Source organism: Astatotilapia calliptera, chromosome 18 (assembly GCF_964374335.1).
Source record: "Astatotilapia calliptera chromosome 18, fAstCal68.1, whole genome shotgun sequence".
Classification (NCBI taxonomy): Eukaryota; Metazoa; Chordata; class Actinopteri; order Cichliformes; family Cichlidae; genus Astatotilapia; species Astatotilapia calliptera.
The window spans coordinates 28142541-28151006 of NC_137439.1; the positions used below are offsets into that span (position 1 = coordinate 28142541).

At 41.1% G+C, this 8466-nt stretch overlaps 1 pseudogene; it reads right to left on the reverse strand.

Moving 5' to 3' along the window:
- Positions 1 to 77: 77 nt before the first annotated feature.
- On the reverse strand, positions 78 to 1627 carry LOC113010832 (GTPase IMAP family member 7-like; annotated as a pseudogene).
- Positions 1628 to 8466: the final 6839 nt, after the last annotated feature.

An 8466-nucleotide genomic window follows, 5' to 3' on the forward strand; every position in this document is an offset into this window, starting at 1 on the left:
TAGTTTCATTTGGGGAAATCTGCATTCATGTGAGAATGAAGAAGTCACTTGGATGAGTGAAGAAATGTTTCTCCCAGTGAAAACATTACGTTCAGATGAACCGAATCAACTTTCTGGGGTTTAATTTTATCATTATATCTTTACTTCAGCTCAGCATTTAAACAGTTTTTTTCCCAGGGGCATAACTCAGCAACAAAATCCATGAAAGGAATACCTTGTTGACAAAGTGAAAACTAAAACAATGATAGAAGGATTACAATAAAATCTTTTAAGTGTGTTGTAATTAATTCTAATATGCAGAAAACAAATAAACAAGAGCATTAGTTCAATAGGGAAAACAGAAGTCACTGATAATCAAACATAAGTGTGTGTTTCTTTATTTAATGTTACTAATACACATTTTTAACCAGTGTTGAACTAAGATCTAAAAAAGAATAGTAGCTGGCAGTGTGAGACTATACTATACTACTATACTACTCTACTGCCAACACTTCTGTGATGTTCATGTTTTTATTTGAACAGGCTAAAAATTGCCCTTTCTAGTTGTTTGATTTTTTTAAAAAATCCTCCTGCCAGCATCAGCGACTACTTCACCGATTCGTATCAGATGATATAATGGATTAAACTTCTCAGCTTCATCTCTGGCCTCATTTTCACACCAGGACTGAATCTTGCGTTTTTCTTCCTCCACTTCTCTCTCACACTCCTCTTTTAACTTCTTCATGTCCCATTCATTCTCCTCCCTCTCCATCTTCCTCTCCCTCTCTCTCTCAGTCTGGAGTTGTTCGTTGTATTTCTGCATCTCTTTCTTATATCTTTCCCGTATTTCTCTCTTCGTTTTTTCTATTTTTTCTCGCATTACTTCTTCTTTCTCTCTCAGGATGCGTTGTTTCTCCTCTTCAATCGCCCTCTCAGCCTCTTGGATCATCTCGTTGGTGTAGTGGCTTCCTCCGTTCTTCTGGACTATCTCTCTGATCTTCTGGATCAGCTCAGTGACCTAAGAGCTCTCCTTCAGTTTATTGTTGAAGACGTGGTACTGACCGTTACATCTGGCCAAGAGCAGGTCTGAGCTTCTTTCTAAGAACTCTTCCATAGTGGTGCCTTCAAGTTGGTCCCCATGGGTAAAGAGAACCATGCTGTATTTGTCTGCTGCGTGGCCAAAGATTTTTCGAATCTTTTGCACCGTCTGTTTTTCCTCTTCAGTGTATCTGCCCAGTCTGACGACCACCAAGAAGATATGGGGTCCTGGAGAAGCATAGGAGATGCACTGGCATACATCTTTAGTTGTTCTCTCCTTATCAACCCTGTTTGATACCAGGGTTGATAAGGGGCAGGGATAGCTCAGTAGGTAGAGTGGTGGCCCCATGATCGGAAGGTCGGAGGTTCGACTCCACTGAACAGCTACTCTGAGGTACCCCTGAGCAAGGTACCGTCCCTACACGCTGCTCCCCGGGCGCTGCATTGGTGGCTGCCCACTGCTTCACTGGGTGAATGGGTTAAATGCAGAGGAACTATTTCCCTATGGGGACTAACACACACACTTTACTTTACACAGCCCCGGGGTGTCAATGACAGCAATTTGCTGCCCATCCACTTTAACTTTGCCTTTTGAACACTCTACAGTCATAGATTTGGCACTGAACTTGGATTCAAAGCACTCACGACCCTGAATAGTGTTTCCAGTAGCACTCTTTCCAGTTCCAGTCTTTCCCACTACTACAATCCTGACCTCAACGTCCTTTGTCCTGCCAGGATCTGTGTAGAAAAATGAGAAATAATGAACTAGGATCTATATCAAGCTGTAAATACATTCTGAACATCAACTAAGTTTTGGCATAGATTTTTCTAGATTGCAAAAATTTGCAGATACCCAAGAAGATGTGTCACAACTATTAATTCTGTGAGGTCATAGTCATGATCAGTGATGTGTATGTATGTTATTAATTATTATTTAGATTGTTGGGGGTTTTGGGGTTTTTTTTTTAAATTTACCTCACATACATATAAAATCCTAAATCATAGGGTTGGGATTGGAGTTTAGGATTAGAGGGTTAAAAGTAGGGATGGGTTTTTATAATCGATTCATCAATTAAAATCGATTCTGGCTTGGATAATGTAAAATCGATTCATTAACATCCTGAATCTATTTTTTAATATAAATTTATTTTGCCCGAAATGCCAGAATCTCTGGTGACATCTCACAAAATTTCAAGAACCACCAAACAGTTAAGACAGTAAATGAGAGCAGGTACAGGGATTCTGCACAAAGACTTAAACACACAGCGTGACCCGCGGATCAGAATCAGTTAGATGTCGCCTTTCTCACGGTCGGGGCTGAAAGGCGACAGCTCGCTGATTCTGATCTGTTGGCGGGTCCGCGCTTTGTGTTCACGCCCTTTATGCGCCGATTCTAAAGCTGTTAGTTTAATGTCTCTCCAAACAATATTGACCGAACCAGCAGCAAAAGAAGATCCAAACGCTTCACATAAACATCGTCATGAATTCACTCTTTTACTGTTTTGCTTCCACCGCGATGCACAGCTCTCTCTCCCTCTCCCCCTCTCGAACAGTTTCCCTTTCTTCATTATTTGCTTGCTTGTTACACACAAGTCTACTGTTGCTTACAGCGCCGTCAGCCGCTGTTTTTTTCCCTTTTACATTCTTCCGAAAAGAAAACCTCATTTCTGCTGTTCAATACTGAACAAATTTAAACTTTTTAAAATTATTCAAAATGCAAAACGCTTAGCCGTGTCTCTAATAAAACCGCTGTAACTTCAGAGGTAATGTTCATATGTTGATTAATGGTTTTCTTTCGTTTTTGATGTACTGCAGAATATTTTTATAAAATCCCAGAACAGGAAAATCACCTTCATGTTTTTCTGTGTTTTATCTTCAGCTACTTTGACACAAAGGCATCTGCTGTGATGCTCACACCTTTGATAAAGTCTTGCGTGTGTCAGCTTCCTTTTTATTGATACAAAATTATGTAAATGTACTGATCTGAATTATAATATTTCTGACTGTCAAAATTTCCCAGATTTAAATCGAATCGAATTAAATCGAATCGTAGATCGAATCGATTCGGGACCTTGAGAATCGGAATTGAATCGATTCTAGAAATCAGTGACGATACCCAGCCCTAGTTAAAAGTTATTTCAAAGTGATTTTCAAAGCTACAGCTACAGCTGCTTTCTACAAAAGACTTTCTCCACAGGGCTTGTCTAACATTTAATCATTCAAGCCTGATCACTGCTGTAACATTAAAAAAGCACTACTAACATGAAGACTTACCAAGTTTGCTGTCCTAAATTGTTCCTGTCCTAAATAGTGCAGTGCAGATACTTCTTCTGGTCTCAAGTCAGAAGTGAAAGTCAGAGACATTTCTACACCCTCTTTAACAGAACATATCAACCAATTCACACTCACAATTAACTGCATTGGACACAGAGTGAAAGTAAAATTTTTGTGGTATTTTTCCAGTTATAAGCAGAGATGGGCAGAGATGTAATCCGATTACTTTTTTCAAGTAACAAGTAAAGTAAGGGATTACTATTGAGAAAATGGTAATTAGATTACCATTACTTTCCCGTAGGAACGCTGCGTTACTGCGTTACTAAAACCATGATTTTTTTTGCGAGAATGTCTCATGACAGGAATGTAAGCAAGTGCGACGTTCGTGACAGCAGCTGTGTGCAGATCAACAATGGATCACATATCGACTGTGGGAGAGAGTATGAGTGTGCAGCATTTAAAGCGTGGAAGTACTGACCTTACTTTGAGTTTGATTCCATAAAAAGTGACAAAAACATTCTGTTGTGCGTGGGAAGAAAACTTATTTTTACAGCAAAAAAACCCCCTAAACTTCCAAGCAAGCACCGAGTAGCTACGACGTAATGGGAAATTCACAGAGAAACTCGCGGATTCTTCAACTGACCACTGCGCCACACCTGCACCAGGGTAAACCCCCGCCTACCCTGCTCCTGCTTTACAGGTGAAAATAGAGCAACATGACCGCTAGACCAAAGGACTTTATTTATTTTCTGCTGTGTTTTACTTGCATCTATTTGAAAGAGTGAGTGTAAACACAAAAAATATTTTATTTTATGTGCTGGAATGTGCAGAAAATAGGTTTAAATGTTAAACTAATTTATTCAAGTCAGAGAATGTTGCATATAATTAAATTTTTGCTTGATGCATAAAGTTAAAAGATTAAAACTAACAAAACAAGTTTTAAAAAGGGACTTTTCCATTTGATTACATTTTGTATGATGGGTTATGCAGAAAAAGTAGAATTGGGCTGAAAGATTTATCGCTTTAAATGGTAAATGGCCTGCATTTGTATAGCGCTTTTCTAGTCCATAGGGCCCCAAAGCGCTTTACACTACATTCAGTCATTCACCCATTCACACACTGGCAATAGCAAGCTACATTGTAGCCACAGCTGCCCTGGGGCGCACTGACAGAGGCGAGGCTGCCGGACACTGGCGCCACCGGGCCCTCTGACCACCAGTAGGCAAACATGGGGTTAGTATCTTGCCCAAGGATATTTGGCATGCAGCCTGGGATCGAACCACCGACCTTCTGATTAGTGGCTGACCTGCTCTGCCACCTGAGCTACAGCCACCCCAGCTTTATCACCTATTCAAGTTGTAAATCGTGTTTTTAAAAAGTAACTAAGTAACTAAGTAATTAATTACTTTTGAAAATAAGTAATCAGTAAAGTAACGGGATTACTTTTTTGGGGAAGTAATCAGTTAATGATTACTTTTTTCAAGTAACTTGACCAACACAGGTTATAAGGGTTTTTGTATAAAGCCGGATAACCATGTTGATTTCTTGAATTCTTTGCACCATGTGCCTTTCCTCATCATCTGAGAGCATACAAGAAGATACAGGGTCATGGAGAAGCTTAGGAGATACACAGGGATGCACCTTTGTGATTTTATCCAAGGAAGGCCTGGTATCAGACAGATGTAGCTTTCCCTTTAGAACAGGCTACACACTTTGATTCAAAGCGCTGATGTGCTAGAGTGATGTTTCCAGCTGCAGTCTGATTAGTCCTGTGCATTACAAGCACACATTGCATGTGTATTTAGCAGTAAAGAAGCTTTAGTAATTGTATATATGTCACGGCTCGGGTCAGCGGCCGTGTGAAGAGTGGAAGGAGGACTCAAAACGCAGCACTTATTCGGATGTGAGGGTGATTTATTGATAACACCAACATAAAGTGGAGATGGCAAAACTGAACTAAGGACGAACTAAACTGGAAGAAACTACACAAAGGAATGGCAAACCTGAACATGAACATGAAGAGAGAACAGCAGGGAGAGCACGCAGGGGATTACACCAGGTATGAACACAGACGACGCGACGAGGAACAGAGGCAAACACACACTATAAGTACACAGAGAGACACTGGGAAATCACACACAGGTGGGAGACACAGCTGGACCTGATTAACCTGACGAGACAGGGGAACACTAACACCAGGGACCAATAGAGAGAGCACAAACCCAAAACCCAGTATCTAAAATCCCAAAACACAAACCATCCCAAAACAGCCCAAGAATAATAACAATAAGGAACACAAACACAAAGTCACTGAGTCATGGCCGCAGGACCATGACAATATATTTATTTATTTTGATGTTTTTGGTTCTATTCATAAATAAATATAAGTGTGAAAACAGTAATGTGCTCTGCTTACTTGCTTGCTTTTTCCTCCCAAAATCATTTACAAGAAACGGCAGCATTATTTCTGAATAGCAAGTACTGCTGCACAGATTAGTATAGATTTCTTTTTGATTTGTGCACCAAACTCAAATTTATCTGATGTGCAAAGCCAGACCCTGTCCCCCCCTCCCATCCCCATTTACAAGAAACAGCAACACTTTTTAGAAGTACAGGCACTGCAGCACAAAGCAGTTCTTGCAAAACATTAACATTTGAAAAATGTTATCTTATAATCTCAAAATATTTTTAATAAAATTAACATTTTTAATGAACAATATTCAAGAACAAAAAAAAATATTCACATAGTAGTTAGTCAAAGGAGCTTTCAAAGAAAAGCGTCTGGACTTCTTTAAGTTACTTGAAGACGTTTCACCTCTCATCCGAGAAGCTTCTTCAGTTCTAAGGTCAAATGGTGGAGAGTCCCAGATATAAACCTAGTGGGAGTGACCCCCCACAGAGGGACAAAAGGACCCCCTGATGATCCTCTAATCGCCTGAGCCAAGGTGTGTAACTGGGTGTGGGCTCCAATCAGCCAGAGTTTCGGGTGGGTTCATTGTGAAACCTGGCCCCACCTTATCATGCAAATTCCTGAGGCCCAGGATGTGAGTGGGCGTTAAGGCGTCTGGGAAGGGATCTCAAAACTGGATTATAGATGGCAGAGAGTTGTTAGTGTCGTAAACCCCCGCCTCTGTTCAAAGATGGCCGCTCACAGTGGACATAGATGGCTTCTTTCACCCCTCTTTCAAACCATCTGTCCTCTCTGTCCTCTATGTGAACATTGGCATCCTCGAAAGAGTGTCCTTTATCCTTAAGATGCAGATGGACTGCTGAGTCTTGTCCTGTGGAGGTGGCTCTTCTGTGTTGTGCCATGCGCTTGTGAAGTGGCTGTTTGGTCTCTCCAATGTAGAGGTCTGGGCATTCCTCGCTGCACTGTACAGCATACACCACATTGTTAAGTCTGTGTTTTGGCGTTTTATCTTTCGGGTGAACCAGTTTTTGTCTGAGCGTGTTGCTGGGTCTGAAATGCACCGGGATGTCATGCTTGGAGAAAACTCTCCTGAGTTTCTCTGATACACCGGCTACATAGGGGATGACAATGTTGTTGCGTCTGTCCTTCTTATCCTCCCTCGCTGGTGTCTGGTCTTCTTTTCTGTGCCTCTTTGCTGACTTTAAGAACGCCCATTTAGGATAGCCGCACGTTTTGAGTGCTTCCTTTACACGTGTGTGTTCCTTCTTTTTTCCTTCAGGCTTAGAGGGAACATGTTCTGCCCGGTGGTGTAGGGTCCTAATTACTCCAAGTTTGTGTTCCAGAGGGTGATGGGAGTCAAAGAGGAGGTACTGGTCCGTGTGTGTGGGCTTCCGGTAAACTTCGATGTTGAGGTTGCCGTTCTCTTCAATGTGCACGGCGCAGTCCAGGAAAGGCAAACAGTTGTCCTTTGTGTCTTCCCTGGTTAACTTGATGTTTTTATCCACAGCGTTAATGTGCGCAGTGAAGGATTCCACTTCTTGTGTCTTGATTTTGACCCAGGTGTCGTCCACATATCTGTACCAGTGGCTGGGTACTCTTCCTTTGAAAGAGCCAAGAGCCTTCCTTTCCACTTCCTCCATGTAAAGGTTGGCTACAATAGGTGACACGGGGGAGCCCATGGCACAGCCATGTTTTGGTCTGTAAAAGCCTTCATTGTATTTGAAATATGTAGTGGTGAGGCAGAGGTCTAACAGTCTCAGCCACACTCTCCAGCTCCTTGGAGGACAGGACCAACTTCACACCCGATCAGATTTGCACCCTGTTAGACCTATAATCATTATGACGCTATAATTTGAGATACAATAAATAAAATATGTTTTTGTATAAAGTATCGGTATCGGATCAGTATCGTCGATACCACCCTGAATATTACTTGGCATCAGATCGGAAAGGAAATCAGTGGTATCGCACATCACTACTGAGAGGTAAGTAGGGGAGACCGGGGATAGTTGTAACGTGGGTCAGTTGTAACACTTCCAATTTCTCCAATCAGGGCTAAGTTTCAAATGATGTGACTCATCCTGTGCATGCCCAACTCAGTTCTGCTATCACATGTGAAAAATCAGCACATTTTGTCAAACACAGACAATTTAACATGAAAAAAAGTAATTTGTATGCCAAAAAGTAAGTTTTTCTACTTTATTTCAATGTTTAATAGCATTATCTGCTTTGCAGTTAAACTCATCAAACTTAAATTATGTTATTTATATGTCTATGGGGATATATTCAGTGTAGGTCTTTAGAGCTAGTGTTTTAGCCGTTGGCTGTAATGTTAGCTAGTTCATGGCTATAGGAGTCTGGGTCAGTTGTAACAGCAACAGTCTGGGTTAGTTGTAACAATAATGCAGATGTTGCAACTTACCACACTATTACTTTAACTTATATTAAACAAGTTGGGACAACGACATCAGCAGAGAAAGGTTCACTGGTGGCTTTTGTATATGCGGTTAATGCCATTGGCAACACAATTACTTCACTGTTTGTGTTCCCACACATACATTATGCAGACCACTGTGTCAGAGATGGACCAGTAGGAAGTACTGGTAGTGGAAATAAATCAGGATGGGTGCAAGAAACAGATTTCCTCATCTTTCTGAAGCACTTTGCAAACCACACCAAGGTAAGCCATGATAAAAAGTAATGGAATTGCGATGCTGGTGAACAACTACATTTTTTTCAGCTTCATTGTTATGTTCAAAATTGGT